Source organism: Astatotilapia calliptera, chromosome 3 (genome assembly GCF_964374335.1).
Source record: "Astatotilapia calliptera chromosome 3, fAstCal68.1, whole genome shotgun sequence".
NCBI classification, from domain to species: Eukaryota; Metazoa; Chordata; class Actinopteri; order Cichliformes; family Cichlidae; genus Astatotilapia; species Astatotilapia calliptera.
Genome location: NC_137424.1, coordinates 50,987,073 through 50,995,528, shown reverse-complemented (window position 1 = coordinate 50,995,528; position 8,456 = coordinate 50,987,073).

Sequence of the window (8,456 nt, the reverse complement as noted above, 5' to 3'; positions counted from 1 at the left end):
GTGTGGATCAGTGAATCGATGTCTCGTTCACTCTTGGCATACAGCTTGATGTCATCCATGTACAGGAGGTGGCTGACAACTGCTCCGTTCTGTAGTCGGTATCCGTAGCCAGTCTTGTTAATGATCTCACTGAGGGGGTTCAGGCCTATGCAGAACAGCAGTGGGGACAGAGCATCTCCTTGGTAGATCCCGCACTTGATGGTGACTTGTGCTATGGGCTTGGAGTTGGCCTCTAGTGTTGTACGCCACATCCCCATTGAGTTCCTGATGAAGGCTCTTAGGGTCCCATTGATCTTGTACAATTCTAGGCATTCCAGTATCCAGCTGTGGGGCATTGAGTCATAGGCCTTCTTGTAATCAATCCAGGCAGTGCACAGGTTGGTCAGTCTGGTCTTGCAGTCTCGGCTGATTGTTCTGTCTACCAGTAGCTGGTGTTTTGCGCCTCTGGTATTCTTGCCAATTCCTTTCTGTGTCCCGCTCATGTATTGACCCATGTGCCTGTTCATCTTAGCCGATATGATGCCTGACAGGAGCTTCCATGTAGTACTGAGGCAGGTTATTGGTCGGTAGTTGGAGGGGACCGGTCCCTTCTTGGGGTCCTTGGGGATCAGGACCATCCGGCCTTCAGTTAGCCATTCCGGGTGTCTCTCGTTAACTAGCAGCTGGTTCATTTGTGCTGCCAGACGCTCGTGGAGTGCAGTCAGCTTCTTCAGCCAGTAGGCGTGAACCATGTCGGGCCCTGGTGCTGTCCAACTCTTCATACTGGAGACCCTTTCTTGGATATCTGCCACTGTGATGGTTACTGGACCCTGTTCAGGGAGGTTGCTGTGGTCAGCCCTCAGATCCTCTAGCCACTGAGCATTGCCGTTATGGGTTGCATCCTTCTCCCATATGCTCTTCCAGTATTGCTCCGTCTCCAGCCTTGGTGGTGCTGTTCTCTTATTGTTCCCTTGCCACTGAGAGTACACCTTTGCTGGTTCTGTGGAGAACAGCTGGTTTATTCTCCTGCCTTCTATCTCTCTGGTGTACCTCCTCAAGCGGCTGGCCAAGGCTGTGAGTCTTTGCTTGGCAGTTTCCAAGGCCTCAGGTATGGACAGCTTGCTGTATTTCTTAGGCACCTTATTTGTCGCACCTTTCTGCAACTCCGTTAGTTGGCTAACCTCCCTCCGTGCTACTTTGATCTTGCCCTCTAGCCTCCTTCTCCATGGAGGGTACTGCCCCTTGTCGCTGTTCAACTTGTAGCCAAGCATCTCACTGATCACTGTTGCCGTATTGTAGATCAGCTTGTTAGTGTCGGTAATCGTGGTTGTAGGTATTGCCCGTAGTGCTGCATTAACATCATCTAGCAGACCTTCTGAGGGAACTTCACGTAATCTTGGTAACCGGCTACACGGGATCCAGGTTTCAAGCTTGGCCATGATCCTATTTTTCAGGTCAGTTCCTCTCGCACTCAACGATCCTTCTCCTATCGCACTTGGGGCTATGTACCCAATCTCGGGTGGGGGTGATGATATCTCCCCCCTGACCTGGCGTCCTGACTCCTCCTTGCCGTAGCATTTGTGTTGTACCTCGTCAATCTCTAGCTGTGAGAGCAGTCCCTTCTTTCGAATGTTGGAACACTGAGCTACTAGTTGTTTCGCCGTCATTGTGGATGTTGGGTATCGAAGAATCCATAGGTCCCTCATCCTATTCATGTAGCCCCTTCATACATATATACATATATATATATATATATATATACATATATATATATACATATATATATATATATATATATATATATATATACATATATATATATATATATATATATATATATATATATACGCGTAGTGCGCGTACTTCAAGCGTGCAGACCCTGAAATGGGACACAGCCGTTGCCATGGCCTGCTGAGAGACCGGGAGGAATAATTGAAGGAAACAGGATCAGTGTGGGAGACTGCATGTTTCGTGTGTTCACCCCGAGAAGTCAAGATGTTAAGGGGTGTATTTCACCAAACTGTTTGCTCACAGAAGTGAGTGGGTGTGGTGACTCATGCTCTGCTGTTTGCACCATGCAGTGCTGCGACCAGTGTTAGTTATCTTCCACAAACCTGCACATGTGGTGGATCATAAATTTGATTAGTTTTGAAGTTGTACATCTCTGTTCCTTATATTTCATGTGATGCCCTTATTAATGTTTTATTTGTTGCTTTGACTGTTTTCGAATAGAATATGCAGTGGGAATATAGAGGGAGATAAGCAGTGAAAGTTTTGCCTGGGCGGATTGTGCGTCGATCCATTGTTAATGCCTCAGGGCTCCAGTAGGTGGGTTCGCGCGCTTCCTCCTTCACTCAATACAGACGAGTGAGAGTGAGAGCTGCGTGCTGCGCCGTTCTTTCACCTCTCCTCACTATTTCCCCTGTTTAAGGTAACTGTCATGCACAAATCTGTATAAATGTGTGTTACTGTTGATTATTACATTGTTATCATTGTTCATTGTAGCGGAAGATGTGAATTGCAGACTATTTTGCTGAGAAGTTCCAGTTAATCTCTGTTGCTGCGTATGCTAGTTTTCGCTATTACTCCGCCATATTGTGTGAAGATTTTTCTGTTACTATCTGTATAAGTTAACTACTGAAAGACATGCAGTACTTAAAGTATTATTTCATTGCTGTGGAAAGTTAGTGACTGTGTCAGCTAACATGTGCGAGTTAAAAATGTGTTTTTGTCTAATGCTACAGTTCATGTTATCTAAAGTATTCTCATCAGCTAATGCAGCGAACAATAGTGACTTAGTTTGGATACAGTTGTCCTGAGACTGAGTGCATCCATAAGAATATTGTTTTGGTTGTATTGCTTCTGAAACTCAATACAGACGAGTGAGAGTGAGAGCTGCGTGCTGCGCCGTTCTTTCACCTCTCCTCACTATTTCCCCTGTTAAAGGGCACAACACACACACGCAGCATCTCCTAACTCAGAGTGTGTACACTGAAAATGCCATTAGTAAGTGTTTTTGCAAATAGGACATCCAGATTACAAACTGTACATTTTAATCATGGTCCTACAGATGTACAGATGTTTTGAAATGAAAGCATATACCTGTTCCCGTCTGCTTGTGGTGTCTTTGACATAAGGACATATTTGGCCTTTACTTTTGTTTGTTTGTATTCGATTGCCATCACGTTTGCTCCTGCAAGGAACAAGAAGTGTGTATGTATGATTTGGCGATCATTCATGAACTGTGAAAAATGCCTATTTATCAACAACACAAAAGAGAAAAAAAAAAAGAAATGAAGAAAAGCATCTTTTATTTTAATGTTATACCTGGAGTATTGGAGTGGTAATATGAGAAACCACCTGTAGGGGAATCAAAACTATGGCCTTAATCACTTGAAGAAGCTGTTACTGAGCTTTAATGCATGTATGTGGCTGTGGCTCAGGGTTTATAGAGATACTGAACTCTGAGTTGCCTCAAATACACTCATGCGAGAACTTGGATGGCACATCAGTGAGTAGTAAAAACTGCTCACTCAATTAGAGTAGGCAAAGCAATATATAGGAAACCAGTTCATTTACCATTTCATGCAAAAATCTGAAAGAAATAATACAATGTGACAAATTACTCAAAAGTGAGAAGAAACTAGAGCAGGAATAGAGTAAGGAATACAAAACTCAACCTGTCAAATATAGGAATCAAAAGGTCTGTTAGTTTCTGTCCAGATTTTTGTTATTCCAGAATTAGAAGAGAAAAGTAAGAATACAAAACCCAAAATTAATGAACAACCGAGACAGAATCTACTTTGAAATTTTCTCAAAATATTTCATTTAAAAAAATTTTTTTTTACTGTTTCTGAGTGTCTCTCTTCTGAGTGTTATCTTAGCATTCAGAGATGTCGAGAGAAGTTTAGGGAATACATAAACAGAGAGGCCAGATCCAATTTGTGGGTCCTCATAAGCTGTGCTTATCACCATATCTCTCAAATGTCATTGATTGAACCAGATTCCTGCCACCCTAAATCTTCTATATCGCTGTTATCTCTATAAACCATTATCTACACATGAATATTTAGGCAAGTGGCAACATTTTTGATATTCTCTGGCTGCTGCTTCGAGAGGCTAAACACCTCTGGCCCCTTTCCTTAAGACCATCAACTTCAAGCAACATAACAGTTTTTAACAAAGTGAACCATTAAAAAAAATGTGAGATATGATTTAACCGTGAATGTGAAACTAGATCCACTACAGTCTGCCTGCAGCGCAGAGAGAGGTACTTTTTATTCTCAATAACTTATATAAGCACTTAGAAAAGCTGCAAGGCCATTTCACGCTTTTGTTTGCAGACTTTTCATCAGCATTCAACACGATGCTGCCATATCTTTTAATAGGATAGGTTGTGACATGTGATTTTAAATTGCCTCACCAGCTTCTATTGGAGATCTTGACTTCTTGACTGACTGAGAGCTGAGGATTTCTGTAAATGGCCATATTTTCTCCGAACTTGTAGATGTCCACAGGCTCCCTATGTGGATGTGTCCTTTCACCCCGACTCTTTAATATAGACATGGATGAATGTTGGAGTGCTTTTTGCCATATTTTCTGATGACACAACATTGTTGACCCTCTTCCGAGGTTCAGAATCAAACTGGAGGAATGTGCTTACTGATTTCATTCCTTGGTGTGGCCAAAAAAATAATAACTATTGGACGTTATTATTTGAAAGATCTCCACTGAGTGTTCTGCTTTTTGTAATACATATGAGTTACAGAGAAACAGTGCATCATAGAAAACCTAAACATGGAAATACTTTAAAAAAAATTGAATTAGCACCTCACATTTTAGGTTTTCATTTATTGGCTGGATTCACTTCCTCAATCTAAACAATAGAAACGACCTGAACAGCTTAAACACGCTGAAACTACAACAGACCTTTAAACTCATTTTATGATGCATGGATCCTCAGAAAGATGTGACTTTGACTCAATACAACCTTGTAAGTGAACTCACCATCTGACATTTATTTATTTACTTTTTTTTTTTACTGATTGACCTGATCCTTGTATTTATCACTTGTATCTAGCTTATTAGAATTAATTTATTTTTTAATATTTTTTTATACCATTGACTGTAGATCTGTATCCATTTTTAACTCCTTTTAGCTTACCACATATCAGAGCAAAGCCTACAGCACATTTAAACAACAGAAGCTAACCCAAAGGGCATTAAAGATTTTTTTTTTTTAAAAAGAGTCTAAAAAACAGTTTCAAAATACATGAAAAGCTAATAGGTGTGTTTCATTGTGTTGTGGAAAGTAAAAATCAGTGTGTCACATGGCTCTTCCTTCTTTACAAGTTTGCTTCTGTTCACTTATGCGCAGCTCTCTAAAGGTCTTGCCAGGTTTGTAGTCATGTTGAGGTCTGAACTTTGACTGGGCCATTACATCACCCTGAATCTTTTCTTTTTCGAGAGAGGGGCGAGGCAGTGTGGCCTGGAACAAAGAAGCAGCTGAGTATGAACAGAGTAAAGAAAGAGTCAAGTGATGCACAAGGAAACAAATATGAGGGTGTAGAGAGAACTTATTTAAGTGCATGACAAACAAGGATTACAGAATGTATTATGGCTACAATTTTTTGTCGTTTATCCAGAAGTCTTGAGGTTTATTTTAGATACAAATTTCAAAACCTAAGCTGTGCTGGCAAGCTTTTTTTTTTTTTTTTTTTTTTTAGAGAGAAGAGGCTCTCTCTTGGCAAACTACCCAGACAAGTCATACTTGTTCAGCCTTTTTCTAGTTATACTGTGATGAACTTTAAGATTTAACAGGCTGTAGAGTTTCAGATTTACTTCAGTCTGACCTTGGGGGTAAATTTGCTAGAGCGCCCTCTCCTGGCAATATGTTGTTGTATATGTTGGAATATGTTACTGCTGATGATCAGTAAAGTCCATTTGATCACCTGGCTGCTACTACTTTATAAATATATTATTCACTGACTGTAAAGTGCATTGCTTCCATTTTACAACAGAGACTGAACCAACAATATTTGCTCCAACAACAAACCAAACTGAGTCATGGCCATGAATATCATCTTTGTTTTATCAGCTGGTTCACCTACTATAAGGCAATTTCCCATTTTATACAAACATTGATTGTCTTCTGGGTATTAAGTCTACAGACTTCAGTGATCTTCCATCTGGATAAAGGACCATTGAACTTTGAGGACAGATTAGTGGAAATTTCTGCTGTCACTATATTACTGCTGCCATAAAAATTCTGAATTTCGGAGAATGCATCCAAGCAACCTGGTGGTCACACGATGCTTGACCTCTTTTTTCTGTTCAAATCATTAAAGGAAAAGGGAGAGTACCCAGCCACTGGTACAGATATGTAGACGACACCTGGGTCAAAATCAAGACACAAGAAGTGGAATCCTTCACTTCGCACATTAACTCTGTGGATAAAAACATCAAGTTCACCAGGGAAGACACAAAGGACAACTGTTTGCCTTTCCTGGACTGCGCCATGCACATTGAAGAGAACGGCAAACTCAACATCGAAGTTTACCGGAAGCCCACACACACAGACCAGTACCTCCTGTTCGACTCCCATCACCCTCTGGAACACAAACTTGGAGTAATTAGGACCCTACACCACCGGGCAGAACATGTTCCCTCTAAGCCTGAAGGAAAAAAGAAGGAACACACACATGTAAAGGAAGCACTCAAAACGTGCGGCTATCCTAAATGGGCGTTCTTAAAGTCAGCAAAGAGGCACAGAAAAGAAGACCAGACACCAGCGAGGGAGGATAAGAAGGACAGACGCAACAACATTGTCATCCCCTATGTAGCCGGTGTATCAGAGAAACTCAGGAGAGTTTTCTCCAAGCATGACATCCCGGTGCATTTCAGACCCAGCAACACGCTCAGACAAAAACTGGTTCACCCGAAAGACAAAACGCCAAAACACAGACTTAACAATGTGGTGTATGCTGTACAGTGCAGCGAGGAATGCTCAGACCTCTACATTGGAGAGACCAAACAGCCACTTCACAAGCGCATGGCACAGCACAGAAGAGCCACCTCCACAGGACAAGACTCAGCAGTCCATCTGCATCTTAAGGATAAAGGACACTCTTTCGAGGATGCCAATGTTCACATTTTGGACAGAGAGGACAGATGGTTTGAAAGAGGAGTGAAAGAAGCTATCTATGTCCACTGTGAGCGACCATCTTTGAACAGAGGCGGGGGTTTACGACACCAACTCTCTGCCATCTACAATCCAGTTTTGAGATCCCTTCCCAGACGCCTTAACGCCCACTCACATCCTGGGCCATCTGATCTCAGGAATTCGCATGATAAGGTGGGGCCAGGTTTCACAATGAACTCACCCGAAACTCTGGCTGATTGGGACCCACACCCAGTTTCACACCTTGGCTCAGGCGATTAGAAGATCATCAGGGGTCCTTTTGTCCCTCTGTGGGGGGTTACTCCCACTAGGTTTATATCTGGGACTTTCCACCATTTGACCTTAGAACTGAAGAAGCTTCTCGGATGAGAGGTGAAACTTCAAGTAACTTAAAGAAGTCCAGACGCTTTTCTTTGCAAGCTCCTTTGACAAATCATTAAATGTGGTCCAGATATCTCTTCATGACCCTTTCAGATATCCCTTCAATAATCCAGTCTTCTCTCTGCTAATTCATCACTGTATGGTTTGGATACTGAACAGGAATACAACTGACAGTAAGGTTGGCAGAAAAACATCATTGGTGCCGACTTGCCTTCGATTCAGGATTAGTTCAAATCCAGAGTCAAGAAACGAGCAGTTAGCCTCAAACCCTGGTTACAACCTGTCCCAAATCCTTCCCTCTGGTAGGTGCAGAGCACTGTACACTAAAACAAGCAGACATCTGTACAGTTTCTTTCCACTGATGAACACTCAATGTCTGTACTAAAACATCCATCATACCTGCTCCTGAACCAAATCGTGCTTTACACACTGTTTTGTGTGTGAATATATATTAACAATATACAAATAGACAATCCTCATATATATACACTCTATATATTGTCACTAGTTATCCATCCCTTATTCTAATATCTTTGCACTCCTTACCATAAGTATGCTACATGTGTTGTTATTGTCTGCATTATGTTGATGTCATGTAGTCAATATTGTCTCTGTTACCTACACTGAGAGCAAAGAAATGGCCAGAGCCTAGTTCATTGTATGCTTACACATACTTGGTCAACAAAGTTGGTTCTGATTCTGAAGTTATTTCCAATACTGTTTTATTAGCGAGGCCTTTGAATCATTAAGAAAAGTATACTTTCTGAAAATAAATGTTAATTTTAAGCACTGAATTACAGCACTACAGAGCGACCAGCATGTCTGCAGAAAATACGTTTTTTTCACAACTGTCAAACAGGACACAGTGGATCAATTTTAGTTCAACTTTAACTTAACCATAAACCTTTTACCCTAA